At 55.0% G+C, this 27,606-nt stretch overlaps 1 long non-coding RNA gene across 1 annotated transcript in view; it reads right to left on the minus strand.

Annotated features, from left to right (window-relative positions):
• Positions 1-389: 389 nt before the first annotated feature.
• Positions 390-27,606, minus strand: part of LOC148142092 (uncharacterized) — a 152,466-nt gene continuing 125,249 nt past the window's right edge. Inside the window, exon 3 of the long non-coding RNA XR_015752234.1 lies at positions 390-3,179. This is a non-coding gene — a long non-coding RNA (uncharacterized LOC148142092). The remainder of the gene's footprint in view (positions 3,180-27,606) is intronic.

Consider the following 27,606-nt stretch of genomic DNA (forward strand, 5'->3'; position numbering starts at 1 on the left):
TCACTTTCCTGTCTGTGTCCCATTATGCATGACTCACTTCTCTGTCAAATATTTACATAACACAGCTTTCAATCAATATGAGCATAGAGGCACAATAAACTTCCAGTGAAGAGAATACCGACTTGAAAGGTCCTTTCAGAATTTTTTGTCATCCCTCTTGTAGAATCAGAGAGTCATGCAGAATGGAAACAGATCCATTCGTCCAATCTGTTCACTCTGATCAGATATCAAATCTGATCCAGTCCCATTTGCCAGCATTTGGCCAATATTCCTCCTCTCAGATACTTTTAAATGTACGACTGTAACCGCCTTCACTACTTCCTCTGACAGAACTTTCTATGCACGCACCACTCTCTGTGTGAAACATTTACCTTCATGTCCCTTCTAAATCATTCTCCCGCTCGCCTTCAACCTATGCCCTCTTGTTCTGGACCACCCCTATCCTGGGGAGAAGAACGTGGCTGTTCAGAATATCCATGCCACTGATGATTTTATAAACCTCTATAATGTCACCCCTCAGCCTTTGACACTCCAGGTAGAAACACCTCAACCTAATCACCCTCTCCCTAAAGCTAAAACCTCCAGTCCCGGAACATCTATGTAAACCTTTTCTGCAGACAACCGAGTTGCACGCAGTATGCTTAAAGTGGCCTTAACAACTTCCTGTACAGATGCAACATACCACCACAACTCCTATACTCAATGCTCTGACTGATTAAGGCAAATGTGCCTAATGTGTTCTGCACCACACTGTCTACCTGCGACTCCACTTTCAAGGAACAATGTACCTGCATCGCTCGGTCCCTTTGTATCACAACACGCCCCAGGACCTTATCATTAAGTGTATAATTTCTGCCTTGATTTGCCTTCACACAATACAAAACCTCGTATTTATCTAAATTAAACTTCATCTGTCACTCCTTGCCCCTTTGTCCCATCTAAGTGTGGTCTCGTTGTACTCTGAGATAATCAACTACACCACCTTTCTGATGTCATCTGTGAACTTACCAACTCAGTGGCCCCAATACTCACATCTAAGTCCTTTACATAAATGATGAAATGCAGTGAACTCAGTACTGAATCTTGCAGCACACTGCTGCTCACAAGCCTCCAGTCTGAAAAATACCCCTTTTCCTTCAGGCCAAATGTGACTAGTTTCCTCTGTATCCCACGTGACTGAAACTTACTAATCTGTCTACCAATCGGAATTAAATACCAGCTTTGAAGAGAGGCTGAGGAGGTTAGGTTTATTTTCCCTAGAAAAAATGAGATTTAGGGGGTCCTGGTTGAGGTTTGCAAAATCACGAAGTGTATAGACAGGGTGGATAGAGACAAGCTTTTTCCCAGGGTGAAGTATTCAATAACGGAAGGTTGTGCTTTCAAAGCGAGAGATGGAAGGTTTAAGGGGGATACACGCGGTAAGTATTTCACGTAGAGGGTGGTGGGCGTTTGGAACGCGTTTCCAGCAGATGTGGGGGAGGCAGGCACGGTAGATTCATTTAAGATGCGTTTGGACAGATGCATGAGTAGGTGGGGAGCAGAGGGATACAGGTGCTTAGGAATTGACCAACAGATTTAGACAGTACATTTGCATCGGCTCAGGCTTGGAGGGCGAAGGGCCTGTTCCTGGGCTATAAATTTTGTTTGGTCTTTGTTCTTTAAAGGAACACCTTGCTGAGGTCCATATAGACAATGTCACCCAAACTGCCTTCATCAATCTTCTTTGTCACCTCTTCAAAAAACTCAACCAAATTAATGAGACATGATTTCCCATGCAGAAAGCTACGTTGTCTACTCCGATCAGCCCTTGCCTTCCCAAATGCCTGTAAATGCTATCCCTCAGAATCCCCTCCAACAACTTACCCACCACTGACATTAGGCTAACCGGTCTATAGTTCCCCAGCTTTTTGGGTCACTGTTTCCTTTTCTAGTCCCACTCCTCCACTGCTCACAACAAATGTTAAATGTAACCAGGTTGGTGATGTGGCCGATGATATCCGTCTCATACTGGGTCAGGGTCAGTTTGAGGAACAAGTCAGGCTAGTTTCTTTAATCTGCTGAAACAACACGTTTATGATCCAGAGCAATGTTACTCAAACTATGATGGAAAGATGAATGGCAAACTGTTTGGATATTGCAAATATATAATCAATTTTTCCCTTTCTAAAAACACTGACACACACACACACACACACACACACACACACACACACACACACACACACACACACACACACACACACACACACACACACACACACACACACACACACACACACACACACACACACACACACACACACACACACACACACACACACACAATCTCTGCAATTTTAACTTGAAAGAACTTGGTCCAAATATTATTGGAACTCATGACAGAGGAAAAATTGTGAGATTGTCCAAAACGTTATTCTGCTTCTGAAGATATTGTACTCACACAAGCTGCTAGCAATGGGATTTCATCCTGGGAGAGTTTGGATTTGGCTGAATTCCCTTTGCTTTAGGCATTGAGTAGATTCCAGTGAATTCTGGTTAGGGATCATCCAAAGGGTAGCACGGTGGTTAGCACTGCTGCCTCATAACACCAGGGACTTAGGGTCGATTCCAGCCTTGGGTTGCTGTCTGTGTGGAGTTTGCACATTCTCCCCTTGTCGGTGTGAGCTTCTAATGGGTGATCCAGTTTCCTACCACAAACTGTGTAGGTTCGGTGGATTGGTCATGCTAAATTGTCCATAGTGTTCAGGGATTTCTAGGTTATTTGCAATAGTCAGGGGTAAATATAGGGAAATGGGTTGGGAAGATTGGTATGGACTTGATGGGTCGAAGGGCATGTTTCTACACTGCACGGATTCCACAAAAATAACAATGGTAGCGATGACTGTAGAGATTTTTTTTTCGCTCGCACACGTTGCTGTGATGAGGAACAGTGAAGGAGCGAGAGTGTAATAGGCCATTCCTTTTCAGGCAGATTACATTTTCTCCCTCTCTGAATTGAACCACACAGTAAAGTCATCCTCTCCCAAACTGGAACATGTGAGGTCTCCTTGTACATTGTCCAAACAATGTCTCCATCACATTCCCTGTTCCATGTAGGTGCATCATTGCTGTTGTCATATACAGAGCCATACACTTCGCAGAAAATTGTCTCGTTCAATTTGAAATATGTTTTTCTGTCCCTGCGTCATTAAAAAAATAAAAATGTTTAATTTATTCAAAATACCTGTGTTAAACTGAATGCATTTTTAAACAAATACAGAAAATGCTGAAAAAGCTCGCCAGGTCTCTCAGTACCGAGATGCTGTAGGTGTACCAGCCTCCACCACTTCCTCTGGCAGCTCATTCCATACGCATACCACCCTCTGTGTGAAATGGTGCCCTTTAGACCTCCTCAAAACCTTTCCCCTCTCACTTTCCACCAATGCCCTCTAGTTTTGGACGCCCCTAACCTGGGGAAAAACCCCTGACTACTCACCTTATCCATGGCCATTTTGATTTTATAAACCTTTACTGCTGCAAAATGTGACCCCAATCAACACGAATGGCTGTACTTTCAGTCATCTGGGCCTAAATTCTGAAATGCAATACTGACACCTCTTCCTTCTCCATCAAATCACAATTCTAAATCCATTTTAATCAGTTTGTTCAGATGTATACTGAGACACTTCTGTGGGCTTTACCCTTGGACCTTTGTGCCCGGAGGTAGGGACACTAGCATCACTCTGCAATACCCATAAAGCTGTAACAGTATTCTCCTGTGTGTTTGTTCATTATCCTGTTCTGACATGCTGGAATATACCTCTGCAACAGGCAGGACTTGAATCCAGTACTTCTAGCCCAGAGCGAGGAACACTACCACACAAGTTCAGGAATTGGAATCAAATCCAGAGCTCTGGCTCAGAGACAGGGACACTACCCACCACACTACCATTCCCAGATTTTGGGTCATATTTTAGTGCCCACTTTCAGCTTGGTGTCCATTTATTATAATCAGGTTACCATTACTGAATTACAAACAACACTTTGTATTATTAAACAAATGCAAGATATTGGTCTCAACTGTAGGATATTGAGTGTACGTGCTGTGCCATCGAAATTAACTATAAACATCTTTAATTGCTAGTATCTGTAATCTGCAATATTAAGGAAAGAAATCCTGCAGACACAATCTGCCCAATGAAGGGTCTCAAATAGATATTTATTGCTGAACACCAGAGACGAAGGAAGACCTTAATTTCTGACCCCAAAACACCTATCACTCTTACCCAACTGTCATGTGCGAATCCCCTTTTCCTAAAACAATGAAATGACACTAGGTCGCTGATTACTGCCCTGCCACTCCTCCCCACTGACTGTGTCTGCAATCTGTCCCTCCTCCCCCTAACCATACAAGGCAACCCAAGCTCAGGATCTTTGTGAAAATCAAGGCCAGAGTGTGCAGGCATCCTGGAGATGGGGAGGATATTTTAAAGGGGAAGAGTGAGGAGGTAGTAATAACACACACTGGGCTGAGGGGTGGCATTTGGAGCTTAGTTTGGATTAATGCGAGGTTTTGGGTTTGGTAAATCAAACAACAGCAGGACCTATACAATTGAAAATAGAAAGCAGTGTTGTAGTATAGAAACCTAGGCCGTCAGGTTTAATTCTTTAAAATTTGCATCTCATATAGATAGTGTGGTTAAGACGTTGTTTAACACACATGTCTTCATAGGACAGACCTTTGAGTATCGGAATTGGGATGTCATGTTGTGGTTGTACAGGACATTGTTGGGACCTCTTCTGGAATACTGTATCCAGTCTGGTCACCCTGCTCGCTCATTCCATAGGCACACCACCCTCTGGGTGAAAAAGCTGCCCCTTAGGTCACTTTTAAATGCTTCCCCTCTCACCTTAAGCCTATGTCCTCCAGTTTTGGATTCCCCGTACCCTTAGAAAACAACTTGACTATTCACTTTGATATAACTGACGTTGATATTATTAAGCTGGAGAGGGTTCAGAAGAGATGAAACTGGATGTTGTTGGGAAAGGAGGGAGTGAGCTATAAGGAGAGGCTGGATCGGCTGGGACTTTTTTCACTGAAGAATATGAGATTAAGCAGTAACTTTACAGAGGTTTATAAAATAATGAGGGTTACAGAGAAGTTGAAGGGCTGATGTCTTTTCTCTAGAGTTGGGGATTCAAAACTGAGGGATTTTGAAGGTGCGAGGAAAAAAGATTTATGAAAGTCACGAGAGGTACTTATGTTAGACAGAAGCTGGCTTGTGTTTGGAATGAACTTCCAGAGGACGTGGTGAAATCAGGGACAGTTATAAAGTTTAAAGGACATTTAGATCAGTACATGGATTGGATTTTGCTGTGAGCAGCTGCCCTCTCCCTCCCCCTCTCTGAATGAATCCCTGCTGATTTTCACCCTCTGCCAATGCCTATGCAGTGGCATGTGGAGGCAAGCAGAGGGTGGCATTGCATCACTTTAAGCACCACAAAGACTGCCAGACCTGCCCCACACAGAGACACACAGATACACACACGGGAATGGTGAGGACACGGCGTGAAGCTCATCTGGTAACTTAAATGTAAAATAAAGAAATGCTTAATTCGCCTTGTAAACTGTTAAAATATGGGGGACAGATCTGCCAAATAAAAACATCAATTTATTTTTTCACTCTGAAAGTGAACATTTTACATCAACTATGCACAACTCTGGGACCCTCTTTCTCTTAACTGCTTATTACCCGACTCCAGCTCGATAGCAATATACTGTGTCTGGGTCTGCCATCCTCTCATATGCACAGGTGCTTGTAAGCTCTCAGTTCAGAACAGCATTCCCTCTCTCTTAAAGGGAGAGTACACATTTTCAACTTCATCACATTATACCCTGATGAATATCGATAAGTGGAACCTATCCGGATTTCTCTTGCTCTGTGGTTTGTCAATATTTCATTTGCTCCGTCTTGTGTGTGCAGGATTTTTGTTGCTCCATTGACAGCATGTCATTATTCGACTCTGTCCATAGGAATATATCAGTATTTCACTTGCTCACAGTCGTGTGTGTGGGGCAGGATTTCAGTTGTTTCATGGGGACTGTGACGCTATGACAATCTGAATGTTTGTAGATGGCACCGAACCTGGAAGAACTCTGAAGTCTATGGAGGACAGTGTGGAACTCTAACAGGACAGTGATATGTTGGAGTAGTGTTCAGGTGTAAGGCAGATAGGGATCAGTGAAGAGAAGTGTGAGATGATACACTTTGGAAGGAAAGACAATGAACGGCAGGTTAAAGCAGGCTGTGACATTATAAAGGGGCTGCAGGAACAGAGAGCGCTGCGTGGATATGAGCACAGATTGTTGAAGATGTCAGGACAAGTAGGGAGGGCAGTTACTATCACAGATTAGTTTCAGTATCTGAGCTGTTTACAGGGGGACGTGTAGGAGGGAGTCTCGGTGCTCCCTTTCTCGGAGGTGGTGGTGATGATGTGTTGTGAGCCCACCCTCCTGCCCACTGAGACCGGGGGGATTCCATTTGTTACCAGCGCGACACAAAGGGGAGATGGCAACAGGGCCACTGCTTCTAAGTTGTGCCGGGGGAAACGGAGGTGCCAGGGGGTTTAAAGTGAGAATTGCCCTTCACTGATCATTGCTCCGTACTCGGTCGGTGGGACGTGGATGTTTCAGAATCTCCACACGAGGCGTCCTGGTCGTCTCCGGCTCGTACCAGGGTCCTGCCCACATGGCGGGGGGAGGGGGGTGAGGGAACGGATATCAGGCACTCCACCACCCGGATAGGCCCTTCCTGTCCTATTCCAGGCTGTTTCTCCTGAAATGGGAGAAGTGGGGGGATGGAGTGAGGGTGGGAGTGGGTGGTCCTGCTGTTAGTGTTAGTGAAGGTGGGGAGGGGGTCACGGTGAGGTGTCCGGAGGGAGTCAGTCCACATGTTGTATCCATGCAGTGTTATTAGTGTGGGGGTGAAGTGGAGGGAGGGGGGAGAGAGAGGGAGAGAGAGAGAGAGAGAGAGACAGAGGGACAGAGACAGAGAGAGAAGGTGCAGCATGCGTCAGTGAGAGTGGTGGACTATGAGCCTTGTTCGGGGGTCAGTGCTGTAACAGATATACAGTGACTGTGAGGGAGCAAAGAGAACACGGTGACCCTTATCCTGACAGAGCGGGGAATGTTATTGAAGCTTGTCCTGTATTCCAGGACATTTCTTCAGACTGAGATACTGCACTGAGCTGGGTGGTGAGCTCAGACCATGCCCGTTGGGTCTGGTGGTGTCGTCCCCTCTGGGAAGAGAATGGTCCCCCTCTGTACTAGCCCATCCACCAGGACCTCCGTGCCCCTGTTGACAAACCGTGGTGTAATTGTCCCTTATCTGCCATGCTCGGGGTAAACTATGCAGGGCAGCTCCAAGCTGAGAAAGCTCAATCGTTGTCCATTGGGCTTTTAAAGATGACATCAGTGTCAGGGATCACGGAATATCCAGGGGCATCTGGGTGATGGTGTGTACCTACAGCCATGAAGGACTCCATTTACAAAGTTGTAGATCAAATGCTCATCTAAAACCCTCCATCATCTGACCTCACACCAATATCACTTTTTCCCATCTTTCCTGGGAAGACTGGTTCATGTTACAGGGTGCTATCGAAGTGTCTACTTTTCAGCATTCTGAAACCTGGGAACACATCCTTCCAGGACACTGTCTCTCAGTCTCCCCGTCTCTGTCTATTTCCCAAACCCCTCCCATGTGGTGATATTTAAACTGATTCCCCCGCCATCTCTCTCTGGCAGTGATGTTCACACCCACAGCAGCCCCTTGTCAGGGCAACAATGGAGAGTGGAGCTGAAAATGGATGGGAGCTGCACATCCTGTCACTTCCAGCCCGGGGTGCAAGTTTCCCCACGCTGGGCAGTGATCTAACGCAGTATTACTGAGCATTGCACTGGGGTGGCGGACACAGTACTGCATGCAAGAAGGGTAACTGCTCCTGGTTTACAGATCAATGCACTCGGGTGGGGTACACAGTCCTACATGCTGTGAGTGTAACTGTTCCTGGTTTACAGACTAATGCTCTGGGGTGGGGTATACAGTCCTACATTCTGGGAGTGTAACTGTTCCTGGTTTACAGATCAATGCACTGGGGTGGTGTACACAGTCCTACATGCTGGGAAGGTAACCGCTCCTGGTTTACAGATCAATGTACTGGGGTGGTGTACACAATCCGACATGCTGGGAGTGTAACCGCTCCTGGTTTACAGATCAATGCACTGGGGTGATGTACACTGTCCGACATGCTGGGAGGGTAACTGGTCCTGGTTTACAGATCAATGCACTGGGGTGATGTACACAGTCCTACATGCTGGGAGGGTAACTGCTCCTTGGTTGCAGATCAATGCACTGGGGTGATGTACACAGTCCTACATGCTGGGAGGGTAACTGCTCCTTGGTTGCAGATCAATGCATTGGGGTGGTGTACACAGCCCTACATGCTGGGAGGGTAACTGCTCCTTGGTTGCAGATCAATGCATTGGGGTGGTGTACACAGTCCTACATGCTGGGAGTGTAACCGCTCCTGGTTTACAGATCAATGCACTGGGGTGATGTACACAGTCTGACATGCTGGGAGGGTAACTGGTCCTGGGTTACAGATCAATGCACTGGGGTGATGTACACAGTCCTACTCACTTGGAGGGTAACTGCTCCTTGGTTACAGATCAATGCACTGGGATGGGTTACACAGTCCTACTCACTTGGAGGGTAACTGCTCCTGGTTTACAGATCAATGCATTGGGGTGGTGTACACAGTCCTACATGCTGGGAGGGTAACTGCTCCTTGGTTGCAGATCAATGCACTGGGGTGATGTACACAGTCCTACATGCTGGGAGGGTAACTGCTCCTGGTTTACAGATCAATGCACTGGGGTGGTGTACACAGTCCTACATGCTGGGAGGGTAACTGCTCCTTGGTTACAGATCAATGCACTGGGGTGGTGTACACAGTCCTACATGCTGGGAGGGTAACTGCTCCTGGGTTACAGATCAATGCCCTGGTTTGGGGTACACAGCCCTACATGCTGGGAGGGTAACTGCTCCTGGTTTACAGATCAATGCACTGGGGTGATGTACACAGTCCTACATGCTGGGAGGGTAACTGCTCCTTGGTTGCAGATCAATGCATTGGGGTGATGTACACAGCCCTACATGCTGGGAGGGTAACTGCTCCTTGGTTGCAGATCAATGCATTGGGGTGATGTACACAGTCCTACATGCTGGGAGGGTAACTGCTCCTGGTTTACAGATCAATGCATTGGGGTGGTGTACACAGTCCTACATGCTGGGAGGGTAACTGCTCCTGGGTTACAGATCAATGCACTGGGGTGGTGTACACAGTCCTACATGCTGGGAGGGTAACTGCTCCTGGGTTGCAGATCAATGCATTGGGGTGATGTACACAGTCCTACATGCTGGGAGGGTAACTGCTCCTGGGTTGCAGATCAATGCACTGGGGTGGTGTACACAGTCCTACATGCTGGGAGGGTAACTGCTCCTGGGTTGCAGATCAATGCACTGGGGTGGTGTACACAGTCCTACATGCTGGGAGGGTAACTGCTCCTTGGTTGCAGATCAATGCACTGGGGTGGTGTACACAGTCCTACATGCTGGGAGGGTAACTGCTCCTGGGTTGCAGATCAATGCACTGGGGTGGTGTACACAGTCCTACATGCTGGGAGGGTAACTGCTCCTGGGTTGCAGATCAATGCACTGGGGTGGTGTACACAGTCCTACATGCTGGGAGGGTAACTGCTCCTGGGTTGCAGATCAATGCACTGGGGTGGTGTACACAGTCCTACTCACTTGGAGGGTAACTGCTCCAGGTTTGCAAATTAATTCACGGGTGATCACTGCACAGATCGCTGTGCTGGTCAGTCATTCTGGTTGAGGTTTATAGATACTGCAATGATATGGTCTGTGCAGCTCCCCATGCTGGATGGATATTTGTTACAGGTTCACACATTAGTGCCCTGCTGTGGTCTGCACAGCTCCCAGTGCTGGACAGATATCTAATCCGTGTTTATAGACCAATGCACTGATGTAGTCTGTACAGTACTCCACTCTGGACAGATCGCTGGATTGTATTGACCAGTGCAATGGATGAATCTGGACAGATTGCTGGGTTGTACTGAGCAGTACACTGGTCTGGTCTACACAGTGTTCCACGGTGAACAGATATATCCTCTGGGTGTATGGTGTCTGGGCTGGTTCTGTGAGGTGGATTGAGAATGTGGTGTATCTAACACTCTCAGCTGATCTGGCAATGCCTTTAATTCCCATTCCTGTGATTGGACCCTCCGTCTATCACCCCATTAATGCTACAGTGTGCCCATGCACAGTACATCATGTTGGTGGGGTAGGTAGGGGGAAAGGTGATGGACAGGTCAAGGAGTTCCCCGGAATGTTCTGTCCCCGACATTCCATAACTGCCATTCCCCGGAACGTTCTGTCCCGGACATTCTATATCTGACATTCCCTGGAAAGTTCTGTCCCTGACATTCTATAACTGCCATTCCCCGGAACGTTCTGTCCCCAACATTCTATAACTGACATTCCCCGGAACGTTCTGTCACTGACATTGTTTGTGAACGGCCGGACGTCAGTGAATTGAACAAACGATAAGATCCCGAGGGAAGAGATCCTGTTCCAGGGAGAAGGAGACAATGTTCCTAAGGCCCCTCAGGCAGTTAAAGGGGTGAATACGTTTTCCCTGCGTTTACAGTTCTCCACGACACAGGCTTGACCACAATTTAGACCAAAATACAGGAATTCCCAAACTCCGTTTGTCTTCAGGAAACTGGGAGAGAATCCTTCAGAACAGCAACGTTTCCACCCTCCGTATTGGGAACTGGGAAGGAGTGACCTGTGTCTGCTCTCGAGTGATCGAGTGTGTGGGAATGTTCTAGAAACCATCTGTCCTTATGGATGTGACTCTGTGTGTTTGGGGAGGGAGGGTTTCTTGTGGTTTATGACCCATTTTTGTCAGTAATTCAGACCTTCCCATTTGTTATTCCAGCTCCAATTATTTTAATAAATCCCTGAATACAGGGACACATTTGAAAATCTCACTGGGTCCCCAATCAAACGGGTCCCTTTGCCTCCAGGCTGATGGATAATGGGTTTGTTTTCCTTCCTCACAGTTAACGTAGTGACCATCTACGTCCTGCTTTATAAAGATTGTGGATTGTCTCCATGTGTAAGACGTTACCTGGGGGCCATGGCAGCGGCGGATCTCCTGGTCATTATCCTCGACCTGATACTGAGACACATTCCCATTGTTTATCGGGAACAGTTTTATTTCCTGAGGGACTCCGTCCCCGTGTGTAATATCCACGCCGTCCTGGTTTATGCAGCCACTGACTGCTCTGTCTGGTTCACCATCACTTTCACCTTTGATCGGTTTGTGGCCATTTGTTGCCAGAAGCTGAAAAGTAAATATTGCAGTGAGAAAACAGCGGCTGTGGTTCTGGGAGCAGTGACTGTGCTGAGCTGTTTAAAGAACATTTTCTGGTATTTTATGCTCACGGCTCGGTATTGGCTGGTGAACGACCCCTGGTTTTGTGATGTAACAGTCGCTGTTCTATTATCCAGTGTCTGGGTCACAATCGAGTTCCTCCACCACATTCTAACCCCATGTGTCCCATTTCTCCTGGTTCTGCTGCTCAATGTTCTCACCGTCAGACACATTGTAGTGACCAGCAGAGCCCGCAGGAGACTCCGCGCTCACACCAATGGGGACGCTCAGTCTGACACAGAAATGAGAAACCGAAAAAAATCCATCATTTTACTGTTTGTGATCTCGGCCAATTTCATCCTGTTATGGTCAACGTTCATGCTGTATTCTATATGGTACCGGATGATTGATATTGTGGTTTCTCCTCTGTATCTCCATCCCTTTGTGCTGGAATTGGGCTTCATGCTGCAGCTCCTCAGTTGCTGCACAAACACCGCGATTTATGCCGTAACCCAGACTAAGTTCAGGCAGCAGCTGAAGAATGTGCTGAAATATCCCTTCACCCAGATCCATCCATCCATCAAATTCCCTCATTAATCACTCCATCCGGGATTTTCTCATTTCAGTTCAGTGTTTCAGCGATGGAGTAGACTGTCGCTATGGTAACAGACTGAGGGTAGCGCTGGTTTGTCCATCCTTATCCCACAGGGGGGTTACAGGGACACATTTCAATGTTTCTCACAACTCAGGGGCCAGTGAGAAAAGGCACCATCCCACTGACTGTATCCATCACTGCCATTTGTAACCAATAAAAATGTTGATTAAAGCGTGCCGAGCAGCAGAGTGACCGATGTTGGTGTGTGTGTTTGTGTTGGAGAAGCTGAGCTGGAGAGAGACAGACTCAGCCCCAAGTCCTGGTCCTCAGGGAAGTGGAGGGCACCGCGCCCTGAGCTCAGGAGCTGGATTTAACTCCCTCTGTCCCCCCACTCCAACCTGGCCTCCCCATTTCCTCTCCCCGACTCTTCCTCCTCAATTCTCTCCCTCTCTCTTTCTGCACACTGTCTCTCTCTCACACCTCCTCTCCCTTTCACTCTCTCTGGTCCCCTCTCAGACACCACCCCCCCGCCAACCCCGGTTTCTCCACCTGCCTCCACTATTCTTTCTGCCTCACTCTCCCCCTCTCTCTCTCACACCCCCAACATGAGTTTCTCCACCTGCCTCCATTCTTCTATCTCACCCTCACCCTCACTCTCTCTCTCTCTCTCCTGCCGTCTCTGTCTCCCTCCCGCAATTCCGTCTCTACCCCAATTTCCCCACCTCCCACATCTCTCAATCATCTCACCCCACCCCCCACACGCAGCCTCACCACAAACACCCAGTCTCTAGGTTAGAGGGAGAGGGAAGGACCAGGGAGACAGAGTGTGTCAGAGAGAGAGGAAGGGCAGGACAGGAGGGAGAGAGGGTGAGTCTGAGAGAAACGGAGGGAGGTGGGGAGAGAGAGAGACCAAGGTAGGGGATCGAGAGTGGGAGAAGATGGAGAGAGAGCGAAGGAGCAGGGAGAGACAGAGGGAGAGAGAGAGGGAAGGGAGTGATAAGGTGAGGGAGGGAGAGAGAGAAATAGGGGAGGACATAATGAGAGAGGGGTCAGAGAGAGGGGGACAGAGAGAGGGGGACAGAGAGAGGGGGACAGAGAAAGGGGGGAGATAGAGGGTGTCAGAGAGAGGGGGACAGAGAGAGGGGGACAGAGAGGGGGGAGACAGACGGTGTCAGAGAGAGGGGGACAGAGAGAGGGACACTGAGAGTGGGGGAGATAGAGGGGTGTCAGGGAGAGAGAGGGTCAGAGAGAGAGGGGGACAGAGAGAGAGGGGGACAGAGAGATGGCGACAGAGAGAAGGGGGAACAGAGAGAGGGGTACAGAGAGAGAGGGGGACAGAGAGAGAGGAGGGCAGAGAGGGGGGGGCAGAGTGTGAGGAAGATTGAGGGGGACAGAGAGAGAGGGGGACAGACAGAGGGGGACAGAGAGAGGGGGACAGAGAGAGAGGGGGACAGTGAGAGGGGGGAAAGAGAGAGGCGGGTGGGAGGGTGAAGGGGCAGAGAGTGGGCGACAGAGAGAGGAGCACAGAGAGAGGGGGATATAGAGGGGGACAGAGAGAGGGGACAGAGAGAGGGGTACAGAGTGGGAGGGAGAGAGGGGGGTCAGAGAGAGGGGGACAGAGAGTGGGGGATGGAGAGAGTGGGGGATAGAGAGAGAGGGGGGACAGAGAGAGAGGGAGCAGGGAGAGGGCGACAGAGGGGGGCAGAGCGCGGGGGAGAGATAGACGGGGCAGAGAGAGAGGGGACAGAGAGATGGGGACAGAGAGAGGGGGATTGACAGAGAGGAGGACAGAGAGAAGGGGGTACAGATAGATGGTGACAGAGAGACGGTGACAGAGAGAAGGGGACAGAGAGAGGGGTGCAGAGTGGGAGAGAGAGAGGGGGTCAGAGAGAGGGGGACAGAGAGTGGGGGGATGGAGAGAGTGGGGGACAGAGAGAGGGGGGCAGAGAGAGGGGGCAGAGAGAGGGCGACAGAGAGGGGTCAGACAGTGGGGGAAGAGAGAGAGGGGACAGAGAGAGGGGGACAGAGAGAGGGGGAAAGAGAGACGGGGAGACAGAGAGAGGGGGCAGAGAGAGAGAGGGCAGAGAGAGAGAGGGACAGAGATAGAGGGGGACAGAGAGGGGGGGGCAGAGAGAGAGGGGGACAGAGATAGAGGGGGACAGAGAGAGGGGGGACAGTGAGAGAGGGGGACAAAAAGAGAGGGGTGACAGAGAGCGAGGGGGACAGTGAGGGGGTATAGTGAGAGGTGGGTGGGAGAGAGTGGGGGTCAGAGAGTGGGGGAGATAGAGGGGGTCAGAGAGAGAGGGGGGCAGAGAGAGAGGGGGGCAGAAAGAGGCGACAGAGAGGGGGGCACAGAGTGTGGGGGAGATAGAGGGGTCAGAGAGAGGGGGACAGAGAGAGGGGGTGATAGAGGGGACAGAGAGAGGGGGACAGAGAGAGGGGACAGAGAGTGGGGGACAGAGAGGGGTACAGAGTGGGGAGGAGAGAGGGGGATAGAGAGAGGAGGACAGAGAGTGTGGGGATGGAGAGAGTGGGGGACAGAGAAAAGGGGGCAGAGAGAGGGTAACAGAGCGGGGGAGAGAGATAAGGGACAGAGAGAGGGGGACAGAGAGAAGAGGACAGAGAGAGGGGGAGAAAGACGGGACAGAGAGAGGGGATAGAGAGTGGGGGGATGCAGAGAGTGGGGGACAGAGAGAGAGGGGGGGACAGTGAGTGGGGGGACAGAGAGGAGTACAGAGTGGGGGGAGAGAGGGGGACACAGAGTGGGGGGATGGAGAGAGTGGGGGACAGAGAGAGGGGGACAGAGAGAGAGGGGGACAGAGAGGGGGGCAGAGAGAAGGGGGCAGAGAGAGGGTGACACAGAGGGGGCCAGAGAGAAAGGGGAACAGAGAGAAGGGGACAGAGAGAGAGGCGGACAGAGAGATGGGGACGAGAGAGAGGCGGGTGGGAGAGAGAGGGGGTCAGAGAGAGGGCAAAAGAGAGGGGGTCAGAGAGCGTGCGAGAGAGAGAGGGGATAGAGAGAGGGGGACAGAGAGAGAGGGGGACAGAGAGAGGGGGGGACTGAGAGACGGCGACAGAGAGAGGGACGACAGCGAGAGAGGGGGACAGTGAGGTGGTACAGGGAGAGGCGGGTGTGAGAGAGTGGGGGTCAGAGAGAGGGCGACTGAGAGCAGGCGACAGAGAGAGGGGGATAGAGAAGGGGTCAGAGAGAGAGGGGGTCAGAGAGAGAGGGGGTCAGAGAGAGAGAGGGGGCCAAAGAGAGAGGGGGGGGGAAGAGAGAGGTGGGACAGAGAGAGGAGGGACAGAGAGAGGAGGACAGAGAGAGAAGGGGGGACAGAGAGAGGGGGAATAGAGAGACGGTGACAGCGAGGTGGCAGAGAGAGGGAGACAGAGAGAGGGGTACAGAGTGGGGGAGAGAGAGGGGGTCAGAGAGAGGGGGACAGAGATTGGGGGGACAGAGGGGGGCAGAGAGAGCGGGAGAGAGAGAGAGGGGGCAGTGAGAGGGGATAGAGAGAGGGGGACAGAGCGAGGGGGACAGAGAGGGGGGCAGAGAGAGAGGGGGCAGAGAGAGAGGGCGACAGAGAGGGGGTCAAAGAGCGGAGAAGAGAGAGAGAGAGGGGACAGAGTGAGGGGTACAGAGAGAGGGGGCAGAGAGAGGGGAACAGAGGGAGGCGAACAGAGAGAGAAGGGGACAGAGAGAGATGTCGGGGGAGCAGAGAGACCGGGGACAGAGAGAGGGCAACAGAGAGAGGGCGACAGAGAGAGAGGGGGACAGAGAGTGGGGGAGATAGAGAGGTGTCAGGGAGAGAGAGGGTCAGAGAGAGAGGGGGACAGAGAGAGAGGGGGACAGAGAGATGGCGACAGAGAGAGGGGGGAACAGAGAGAGGGGTACAGAGAGAGAGGGGGACAGAGAGAGAGGAGGGCAGAGAGAGGGGGGGGCAGAGTGTGAGGAAGATTGAGGGGGACAGAGAGAGAGGGGGACAGCCAGAGGGGGACAGAGAGAGGGGGACAGAGAGAGAGGGGGACAGTGAGAGGGGGGAAAGAGAGAGGCGGGTGGGAGAGTGAAGGGGCAGAGAGTGGGCGACAGAGAGAGGAGCACAGAGAGAGGGGGATATAGAGGGGGACAGAGAGAGGGGACAGAGAGAGGGGTACAGAGTGGGAGGGAGAGAGGGGGGTCAGAGAGAGGGGGACAGAGAGTGGGGGATGGAGAGAGTGGGGGATAGAGAGAGAGGGGGGACAGAGAGAGAGGGAGCAGGGAGAGGGCGACAGAGGGGGGCAGAGAGAGCGGGAGAGAGAGAGAGGGGGCAGTGAGAGGGGATAGAGAGAGGGGGACAGAGAGAGGGGGACAGAGAGGGGGGCAGAGAGAGAGGGGGCAGAGAGAGAGGGCGACAGAGAGGGGGTCAAAGAGCGGAGAAGAGAGAGAGAGAGGGGACAGAGTGAGGGGTACAGAGAGAGGGGGCAGAGAGAGGGGAACAGAGGGAGGCGAACAGAGAGAAGGGGACAGAGAGAGATGTCGGGGGAGCAGAGAGACCGGGGACAGAGAGAGGGCAACAGAGAGGGGGTCAGAGAGCGAGGGAGAGAGACGGGACAGATAGAGGAGGACAGAGAGATAGGGGACAGAGACAGAGGGGGACAGTGAGACGGCGACAGAGAGAGGGCGACAGAGAGAGAGGGGGACAGAGAGTGGGGGAGATAGAGAGGTGTCAGGGAGAGAGAGGGTCAGAGAGAGAGGGGGACAGAGAGAGAGGGGGACAGAGAGATGGCGACAGAGAGAGGGGGGAACAGAGAGAGGGGTACAGAGAGAGAGGGGGACAGAGAGAGAGGAGGGCAGAGAGAGGGGGGTGGCAGAGTGTGAGGAAGATTGAGGGGGACAGAGAGAGAGGGGGACAGACAGAGGGGGACAGAGAGAGGGGGACAGAGAGAGAGGGGGACAGTGAGAGGGGGGAAAGAGAGAGGCGGGTGGGAGAGTGAAGGGGCAGAGAGTGGGCGACAGAGAGAGGAGCACAGAGAGAGGGGGATATAGAGGGGGACAGAGAGAGGGGACAGAGAGAGGGGTACAGAGTGGGAGGGAGAGAGGGGGGTCAGAGAGAGGGGGACAGAGAGTGGGGGATGGAGAGAGTGGGGGATAGAGAGAGAGGGGGGACAGAGAGAGAGGGAGCAGGGAGAGGGCGACAGAGGGGGGCAGAGCGCGGGGGAGAGATAGACGGGGCAGAGAGAGAGGGGACAGAGAGATGGGGACAGAGAGAGGGGGATTGACAGAGAGGAGGACAGAGAGAAGGGGGTACAGATAGATGGTGACAGAGAGACGGTGACAGAGAGAAGGGGACAGAGAGAGGGGTACAGAGTGGGAGAGAGAGAGGGGGTCAGAGAGAGGGGGACAGAGAGTGGGGGGATGGAGAGATTGGGGGACAGAGAGAGGGGGACAGAGAGAGTGGGCAGAGAAAGGGCGACAGAGAGGGGTCAGACAGTGGGGGAAGAGAGAGAGGGGACAGAGAGAGGGGGACAGAGAGAGGGGGAAAGAGAGACGGGGAGACAGAGAGAGGGGGCAGAGAGAGAGAGGGCAGAGAGAGAGAGGGACAGAGAGAGAGAGGGGGCAGAGAGAGGGGGGGCAGAGAGAGAGGGGGACAGAGATAGAGGGGGACAGAGAGAGGGGGGACAGTGAGAGAGGGGGACAAAAAGAGAGGGGTGACAGAGAGAGAGGGGGACAGTGAGGGGGTATAGTGAGAGGTGGGTGGGAGAGAGTGGGGGTCAGAGAGTGGGGGAGATAGAGGGGGTCAGAGAGAGAGGGGGGCAGAGAGAGAGGGGGGCAGAAAGAGGCGACAGAGAGAGGGGCACAGAGTATGGGGGAGATAGAGGGGTCAGAGAGAGGGGGACAGAGAGAGGGGGTGATAGAGGGGACAGAGAGAGGGGGACAGAGAGAGGGGGGCAGAGAGTGGGGGACAGAGAGGGGTACAGAGTGGGGAGGAGAGAGGGGGATAGAGAGAGGAGGACAGAGAGTGTGGGGATGGAGAGAGTGTGGGACAGAGAAAAGGGGGCAGAGAGAGGGTAACAGAGCGGGGGAGAGAGATAAGGGACAGAGAGAGGGGGACAGAGAGAAGAGGACAGAGAGAGGGGGAGATAGATGGGACAGAGAGAGGGGATAGAGAGTGGGGGGATGGAGAGAGTGGGGGACAGAGAGAGAGGGGGGACAGAGAGAGAGGGGGACAGAGAGGAGTACAGAGTGGGGGGAGAGAGGGGGACACAGAGTGGGGGGATGGAGAGAGTGGGGGACAGAGAGAGGGGGACAGAGAGAGAGGGGGACAGAGAGGGGGGCAGAGAGAAGGGGGCAGAGAGAGGGTGACACAGAGGGGGCCAGAGAGAAAGGGGAACAGAGAGAGGGGGACAGAGAGAAAGGCGGACAGAGAGATGGGGACAGAGAGAGAGGCGGGTGGGAGAGAGAGGGGATCAGAGAGAGGGCAACAGAGAGGGGGTCAGAGAGCGTGCGAGAGAGAGAGGGGACAGAGAGAGGGGGACAGAGAGAGAGGGGGACAGAGAGAGGGGGGGACTGAGAGACGGCGACAGAGAGAGGGACGACAGCGAGAGAGGGGGACAGTGAGGTGGTACAGGGAGAGGCGGGTGTGAGAGAGTGGGGGTCAGAGAGAGGGCGACTGAGAGCAGGCGACAGAGAGAGGGGGATAGAGAAGGGGTCAGAGAGAGAGGGGGCCAAAGAGAGAGGGGGGGGAAAGAGAGAGGAGGGACAGAGAGAGGAGGGACAGAGAGAGGAGGACAGAGAGAGAAGGGGTCAGAGAGAGGGGGGCGACAGAGAAGGGGGGACAGAGAGAGGGGGAATAGAGAGACGGTGACAGAGAGGTGGCAGAGAGAGGGAGACAGAGAGAGGGGTACAGAGTGGGGGAGAGAGAGGGGGTCAGAGAGAGGGGGACAGTGATTGGGGGGACAGAGGGGGCAGAGAGAGCGGGAGAGAGAGAGAGGGGGCAGTGAGAGGGGATAGAGAGAGGGGGACAGAGAGAGGGGGACAGAGAGGGGGGCAGAGAGAGAGGGGGCAGAGAGAGAGGGCGACAGAGAGGGGGTCAAAGAGCGGAGAAGAGAGAGAGAGAGGGGACAGAGTGAGGGGTACAGAGAGAGGGGGGCAGAGAGAGGGGAACAGAGGGAGGCGAACAGAGAGAAGGGGACAGAGAGAGATGTCGGGGGAGCAGAGAGACCGGGGACAGAGAGAGGGCAACAGAGAGGGGGTCAGAAAGCGAGGGAGAGAGACGGAACAGATAGAGGGGGACAGAGAGATAGGGGACAGAGAGAGAGGGGGACAGTGAGACGGCGACAGAGAGAGGGCGACAGAGAGAGAGGGGGACAGAGAGTGGGGGAGATAGAGAGGGTCAGAGAGAGAGGGGGTCAGAGAGACAGAGGGTGACAGAGAGAGAAGGGGGCAGAAAGAGGAGACAGAGAGAGGGGGACAGAGACAGAGGAGGACAGAGAGAAGGTGTCAGAGAGAGGGGGCGACAGAGAGGGTGGGGACAGAGAGGGGGGACACAAAGAGAGGGGGAACAGAGAGAGGGGGCAGAGAGAGACAGAGAGAGGGGTACAGTCTGAGGGAGAGAGGGGGTCAGAGAGAGGGGGACAGAGAGTGGGGGGATGGAGAGAGTGGGGGATAGAGAGAGAGAGGGGGACAGAGAGGGGGGCAAAGAGAGAGGGGGCAGAGAGAAGGGCGACAGAGAAGGGGTCAGAGAGCGGGGGAGAGGGAGGGGACAGAGAGAGGGGGACAGAGAGAGAGGGGGCAGAGAGAGGGGGGCAGAGAGAGAGGGGGCAGAGAGAGAGGGGTCAGAGAGAGAGGGGGCAGAGAGAGAGGGGGACAGAGAGATGGCGACAGAGAGAGGGGCGACAGAGAGAGGGGGGACAGTGAGGTGGTACAGGGAGAGGGGGGTGTGAGAGAGTGGTGGTCATAGAGAGGGCGACAGAGAGAGGGGGACAGAGAGCGGGGGAGAGAGAGAGGGGGTCAGAGGGAGAGGGGGACAGAGAGAGAGGGGGCAGAAAGAGGCGACAGAGAGAGGGGTGCAGATAGGAGGACAGGGAGAGAGGGGGCAGAGAGAGGGCGACAGAGAGAGGGGGACAGAGAGAGAGGGGGCCAAAGGGAGAGGAGGCCAGAGACAGGGGGGCAGAGAGTGAGGGGCAGAGAGAGAGGGTGAACAGAGAGTGGGGGAGATAGAGAGAGGGGACAGAGAGAGAGGGGGACAGAGAGATGGCGACATAGAGAGGGTGACAGAGAGAGAGGGGGACAGAGAGAGGGGGGGACAGAGAGTGGGGGAGATAGAGGGGGTCAGAGAGAGAGGGGGTCAGAGAGAGAGAGGGGACAGAGAGAGAAGGGGGCAGAAAGAGGAGACAGAGAGAGGGGGACAGAGACAGAGGAGGACAGAGAGAGAGGGGGACAGAGAGAGAGAGAGGGGCAGAGAGAGAGGGGGCAGGGGGGACAGAGAGAGGGGGGACAGAAAAAGGGGGAACAGAGAGAGGGGGATAGAGAGACGGTGACAGAGAGAGGGGGGCAGAGAGAGGGAGAGAGAGAGAGAGGGGACAGAAAGAGAGAGGGGGACAGAGAGAGGGGTCGGGGTGGCAGAGAGAGTGGGGGCAGAGAGAGGGCAACAGAGAGGGGGTCAGAGATCGGGGGAGAGAGAGAGGGGACAGAGAGAGGGCGACAGAGAGAGAGAGGGACAGAGACAGGTGGGCACAGAGAGACGGCGACAGAGAGAGGGGCGACAGCGAGAGAGGGGGACAGTGAGGTGGTACAGGGAGAGGCAGGTGTGAGAGAGTGGGGGTCAGAGAGAGGGCGACTGAGAGAGGGGGTCAGAAAGCGGTGGACAGAGAGGGGGTCAGAGAGAGAGGGGGTCAGAGAGAGGGCGACAGAGATAGGGGGCCAGAGAGACAGGGGGCCAAAGAGAGAGGAGGCCAGAGACAGGGGGGCAGAGAGAGAGGGGGAACAGAGAGTGGGGGAGATAGAGAGAGAGGGGACAGAGAGAGAGGGGGACAGAGAGACGGTGACAGAGAGACGGTGACAGAGAGAGAGGGGGACAGAGAGTGGGGGAGATAGAGGGGGTCAGAGAGAGAGGGTGTCAGAGAGAGAGAGGGGGACAGAGAGAGGAGGGGGCAGAAAGAGGAGACAGAGAGAGGGGGCTAGAGACAGAGGAGGACATAGAGAGAAGGGGTCAGAGACAGGGGGGGCAGAGAGAGGGGGGGACAGAGAGAGGTGGGACAAAGAGAGGGGGGCAGAGAGATAGGGGACAGGGAGAGGGCGACAGAGAGGGGGTCAGAGGGCGGGGGAGAGAAAGAGGGGACAGAGAGAGGGGGACAGAGAGGGGGGGCAGAGAGATAGGGGACAGAGAGAGGGCGACAGAGAGAGGGGGTCAGAGAGCGGGGAGAGAGAGAGGGGACAGAGAGATTGGGACAGAGCGAGGGGGGCAGAGAGAGAGGGTGCAGAGAGAGAGGGGGCAGAGAGAGGGGGTGACAGAGAGGGGGGCAGAGAGGTGATCAGAGAGCGGGAGAGAGAGGGGACTGTGAGAGGGGGATAGAGAGAGGGGGCAGTGAGAGAGGGGGCAGAGAGAGAGGGCGACAGAGAGGGGGTCAAAGAGCGGGGGAGAAAGAGAGGGGACAGAGAGGTGGGATAGAGAGAGGGGGACAGAGAGAGGGCGACAGAGTGAGGGGGGACAGAGTGAGGGGGACAGAGAGAGGGGAGCAGAGAGAGAGGGGGCAGAGAGAGAGGGGGCAGAGAGAGGGGTCGTGGGGCAGAGAGAGCGGGGGCAATGAGAGGGCAACAGAGAGGGGGTCAGAGAGCGGGGGAGAGAGAGGGGGACAGAGAGTGGGGGACAGAGAGAGTGGGGGACAGAGAGAGATGGGGACAGAGAGAGATGGGGACAGAGAGACGGCGACAGAGAGAGGGGTGACAGAGAGAGAGGGGGACAGTGAGGTGGTACAGGGAGAGGCGGGTGTGAGAGAGTGGGGGTCAGAGAGAGGGCGACTGAGAGAGGGGGACAGAGAGCGGGGGAGATAGAGGGGGTCAGAGAGAGAGGGGAACAGAGAGAGAGAGGGGGACAGAGAGAGAGGGGGCAGAAAGACGCGACAGAGAGAGGGGGACAGAGAGAGAGGGGCACAGAGAGAGAGGAGGACAGAGAGAGAGGGGGACAGAGGGAGGGAGGGACAAAGAGAGGGGGAACAGAGAAAGGTGGGACAGAGAGAAGAGGGGATTGAGAGACGGTGACAGAGAGAGGGGGCAGAAAGAGGGAGACAGTGAGAGTGTTAAAGAGTTGGGGAGAGAGGGGGGGTCAGAGAGAGGGGGACAGAGAGAGGGGGGGACAGAGAGAGAGGGGGTCAGAGAGCGGCGGAGAGAGAGAGGGGTCAGAGAGAGAGGGGGCAGAGAAGGGGGGGCAGAGAGAGAGGGGGCAGAGAGACGGCGACAGAGAGAGAGGGGCGACAGCGAGAGGGGGACAGTGAGGTGGTACAGGGAGAGGCGGGTGTGAGAGAGTGGGGGTCAGACAGAGGTCGACAGAGAGAGGGGGACAGAGAGGAGGTCAGAGAGAGAGGGGGTCAGAGAGAGAGGGGGCAGAGAGAGAGGGGGCAGAAAGAGGCGACAGAGAGAGGGGGCCAGATAGGAGGAAAGAGAGAGAGAGGGGGCCAGAGAGAGAGGAGGCCAGAGACAGGGGGGCAGAGAGAGAGGGGCAGAGAGAGAGGGGGAGCAGAGAGTGGGGGAGATAGAGAGAGAGGGGCAGAGAGAGATGGGGGCAGACAGAGGGGGACAGAGTGAGGGGGACAGAGTGAGGGGGGCAGAGAGAGAGGGACAGAGAGAGGGGGATAGAGAGAGGGAGGCAGAGAGTTGGGGACATAGAGGGGGTCAGAGAGTGGGAACAGAGAGAGGGGGCAGAGAGAGGGGGGCAGAGAGAGAGGGGGACAGAGAGAGAGGGGGACAGAGAGAGAGGGGGACAGAGAGAGAGGGGACAGAGAGAGAGGAGGACAGAGAAAGGGGGGGACAGAGAGAGAGGTGGGTGGGAGAGAGAGGCGGACAGAGATGGGGGAACAGAGAGAGCGGGACTGAGAGAGAGGGGGACAGAGAGAGAGGGGTCAAAGAGGAGGGATAGAGAGATGCGGGTGGGTGAGAGAGGGGGACAGAGGGGGGCAGAGAGTGGGGAGATGGAGAGAGTGGTGGACAGATAGAGAGAGAGAGGGGGACAGAGAGAGCGGACGACAGAGAGGGGCTCGGAGAGCGGAGAGAGAGAGAGAGGATACAGAGAGAGGGGGACAGAGAGAGGGGGACAGAGAGTGGGGGGATGGAGAGGGTGGCGGACAGAGAGAGGGGGACAGAGAGGGGGGAGAGATAGAGTGCACAGAGAGTGAGGGACAGAGAGAGGGGCAGAGCGAGGGGGATATAGAGAGGGGAGACAGAGAGAGGGGGACAGATAGAGGGGGAGACAGAGAGAGAGATGGGTGGGAGAGAGAGGGGGACAGAGAGAGGGGGACAGAGATGGGGGAACAGAGAGAGCGGGACTGAGAGAGGGGGGGACAGAGAGAGAGGGGGTCAGAGAGCGGCGGAGAGAGAGAGGGGTCAGAGAGAGAGGGGGCAGAGAAGGGGGGGCAGAGAGAGAGGGGGCAGAGAGACGGCGACAGAGAGAGAGGGGCGACAGCGAGAGGGGGACAGTGAGGTGGTACAGGGAGAGGCGGGTGTGAGAGAGTGGGGGTCAGACAGAGGTCGACAGAGAGAGGGGGACAGAGAGGAGGTCAGAGAGAGAGGGGGTCAGAGAGAGAGGGGGCAGAGAGAGAGGGGGCAGAAAGAGGCGACAGAGAGAGGGGGCCAGATAGGAGGAAAGAGAGAGAGAGGGGGCCAGAGAGAGAGGAGGCCAGAGACAGGGGGGCAGAGAGAGAGGGGCAGAGAGAGAGGGGGAGCAGAGAGTGGGGGAGATAGAGAGAGAGGGGCAGAGAGAGATGGGGGCAGACAGAGGGGGACAGAGTGAGGGGGACAGAGTGAGGGGGGCAGAGAGAGAGGGACAGAGAGAGGGGGATAGAGAGAGGGAGGCAGAGAGTTGGGGACATAGAGGGGGTCAGAGAGTGGGAACAGAGAGAGGGGGCAGAGAGAGGGGGGCAGAGAGAGAGGGGGACAGAGAGAGAGGGGGACAGAGAGAGAGGGGGACAGAGAGAGAGGGGACAGAGAGAGAGGAGGACAGAGAAAGGGGGGGACAGAGAGAGAGGTGGGTGGGAGAGAGAGGCGGACAGAGATGGGGGAACAGAGAGAGCGGGACTGAGAGAGAGGGGGACAGAGAGAGAGGGGTCAAAGAGGAGGGATAGAGAGATGCGGGTGGGTGAGAGAGGGGGACAGAGGGGGGCAGAGAGTGGGGAGATGGAGAGAGTGGTGGACAGATAGAGAGAGAGAGGGGGACAGAGAGAGCGGACGACAGAGAGGGGCTCGGAGAGCGGAGAGAGAGAGAGAGGATACAGAGAGAGGGGGACAGAGAGAGGGGGACAGAGAGTGGGGGGATGGAGAGGGTGGCGGACAGAGAGAGGGGGACAGAGAGGGGGGAGAGATAGAGTGCACAGAGAGTGAGGGACAGAGAGAGGGGCAGAGCGAGGGGGATATAGAGAGGGGAGACAGAGAGAGGGGGACAGATAGAGGGGGAGACAGAGAGAGAGATGGGTGGGAGAGAGAGGGGGACAGAGAGAGGGGGACAGAGATGGGGGAACAGAGAGAGCGGGACTGAGAGAGGGGGGGACAGAGAGAGAGGGGGACAAAGAGGAGGGATAGAGAGATGCGGGTGGGAGAGAGAGAGGGGGACAGAGGGGGACAGAGAGTGGGGAGATAGAGAGAGTGGTGGACAGATAGAGAGAGAGAGGGGGACAGAGAGAGGTGGCAGAGAGAGAGTGGGCAGAGAGAGAGGGTGACAGAGAGAGGGGACAGAGAGGGGGGACAGAGAGAGGGGGAGACAGAGAGAGAGGTGGGTTGGAGAGTGAGGGGGGCAGAGATGGGGGAACAGAGAGAGGGGGCCAGAGAGAGAGGAGGCCAGAGACAGGGGGACAGAGAGAGAGGTGGAAATGTGTTGCTGGAAAAGCGCAGCAGGTCAGGCAGCATCTAGGGAACAGGAGAATCGACGTTTCGGGCATTAGCCCTTCTTCAGGAATGAGGCTAGTGTCAGTGGAAGGGTACTGGTCGGTACGGCGGGAAAGAAAGAAGCGGAGGGCTTTGAGTCCTTCGTGATGGGGGATGGAGGTGTACAGGGATCGGATGTCCATGGTGAAAATAAGGCGTTGGGGACCGGGGAAGCGAAAATCATGGAGCAGGTGGAGGGCATGGGTGGTGTCCCGAACGTAGGTGGGGAGTTCTTGGACTAAGGGGGACAGGACGGTGTCAAGGTAGGCGGAGATGAGTTCGGTGGGGCAGGAGCAGGCGGAGACAATGGGTTGGCCGGGGCAGTCAGGTTTGTGGATTTTGGGCAGGAGGTAGAAGCGGGAGGTGCGGGGTTGTGGGACTATGAGGTTGGAGGCGGTGGATGGGAGGTCCCCCGAGGTGATGAGGTTATGGACGGTCTGGGAGATGATGGTTTGGTGGTGGGGGGTGGGGTCATGGTCAAGGGGGCAGTAGGAGGAGGTATCTGCGAGCTGGCGTTTGGCCTCAGCGGTGTAGAGGTCGGTGCGCCAAACTACTACCGCGCCTCCCTTGTCTGCTGGTTTGATAGTGAGGATGGGGTTGCAACGGAGGGAGTGGAGGGCTGCGCGTTCCGAGGGTGAGAGGTTGAAGAAGGGCTAATGCCCGAAACGTCGATTCTCCTGTTCCCTGGATGCTGCCTGACCTGCTGCGCTTTTCCAGCAACACATTTCCGTCTCTGATCTCCAGCATCTGCAGACCTCACTTTCTCCTCGGCAGAGAGAGAGGGGCAGAGAGAGAGGGGGAACAGAGAGTGGGGGAGATAGAGAGAGAGGGGCAGAGAGAGATGGGGACAGAGAGAGAGGGACAGAGAGAGAGGGACAGAGAGAGGGGAGACAGAGAGAGGGAGGCAGAGAGTTGGGGAGATAGAGGGGGTCAGAGAGTGGGAACAGAGAGAGGGGTACAGAATGGGGGAGATGGGATGTCAGAGAGAGGGAGACAGAGAGTGGGGGGATGGAGAGAGATGGGGTGACAGAGAAGGGGGAGAGATAGAGTGGACAGAGAGAGAGGGACAGAGAGAGAGGGGGCAGAGAGAGGGGGCAGAGAGAGAGGGGGGCAGAGAGAGAGGGGGACAGAGAGAGAGGGGGACAGAGAGAGAGGGGACAGAGAGAGGGGGGACAGAGAGAGGGGGACAGAGAGAGGGGGAGACAGAGAGAAAGGTGGGTGGGAGAGAGAGGGGGACAGAGATGGGGGAACAGAGAGAGCGGGACTGAGAGAGAGGGGGGCAGAGAGAGAGGGGGACAAAGAGGAGGGATAGAGAGATGCGGGTGGGAGAGAGAGGGGGACAGAGGGGGACAGAGAGTGGGGAGATGGAGAGAGTGGTGGACAGATAGAGAGAGAGGGGGACAGAGAGAGCGGGCGACAGAGAGGCGTCAGAGAGCGGGGAGAGAGAGAGGATACAGAGAGAGGGGGACAGAGAGAGAGGGGGACAGAGAGAGAGGGCAGAGAGAGAGGGTGACAGAGAGAGGGGACAGAGAGAGGGGGAGACAGAGAGAGAGGTGGGTGGGAGAGAGAGGGGGACAGAGATGGGGGAACAGAGAGAGCGGGACTGAGAGATAGGGGGACAGAGAGATAGGGGGACAAAGAGGAGGGATAGAGAGATGCGGGTGGGTGAGAGAGGGGGACAGAGGGGGACAGACAGTGGGGAGATGGAGTGAGTGGTGGACAGATAGAGAGGGAGAGGGGGACAGAGAGAGCGGACGACAGAGAGGGGGTCAGAGAGCGGGGAGAGAGAGAGGATACAGAGAGAGGGGGACAGAGAGAGGGGTCAGAGAGTGGGGGGATGGAGAGGGTGGCGGACTGAGAGAGAAAGGGGGACAGAGAGGGGGGAGAGATAGAGTGGACAGAGAGAGAGGGACAGAGAGAGGGGTCAGAGAGAGGGGGCAGAGAGAGAGGGGGACAGAGAGAGAGGGGGAGAGAGGGGGACAGAGAGAGGGGGGACAGAGAGAGGGGGACAGAGAGAGGGGGGGACAGAAGGGAGGTGGGTGGGAGAGAGAGGGGGACAGAGATGAGGGAACAGAGAGAGCGGGACTGAGAGAGAGGGGGACAGAGAGAGAGGGGGACAAAGAGGAGGGATAGAGAGATGCGGGTGGGAGAGAGAGGGGGACAGAGGGGGACAGAGAGTGGGGAGATGGAGAGAGTGGTGGACAGATAGAGAGAGAGAGGGGGACAGAGAGAGCTGACGACAGAGTGGCGTCAGAGAGCGGGGAGAGAGAGAGGATACGGAGAGAGGGGGACAGAGGGGGGGACAGAGAGAGGGGGCAGAGAGAGAGGGGGCAGAGAGAGAGAGAGGGTGACAGAGAGAGGGGACAGAAAGAGTAGGGGCAGTGAGAGGTGGCAGAGAGAGGGC

Source organism: Chiloscyllium plagiosum, unplaced genomic scaffold (genome assembly GCF_037043375.1).
Source record: "Chiloscyllium plagiosum isolate Xiang-an unplaced genomic scaffold, Cpla_swu_hap1 HiC_scaffold_31, whole genome shotgun sequence".
Classification (NCBI taxonomy): domain Eukaryota; kingdom Metazoa; phylum Chordata; class Chondrichthyes; order Orectolobiformes; family Hemiscylliidae; genus Chiloscyllium; species Chiloscyllium plagiosum.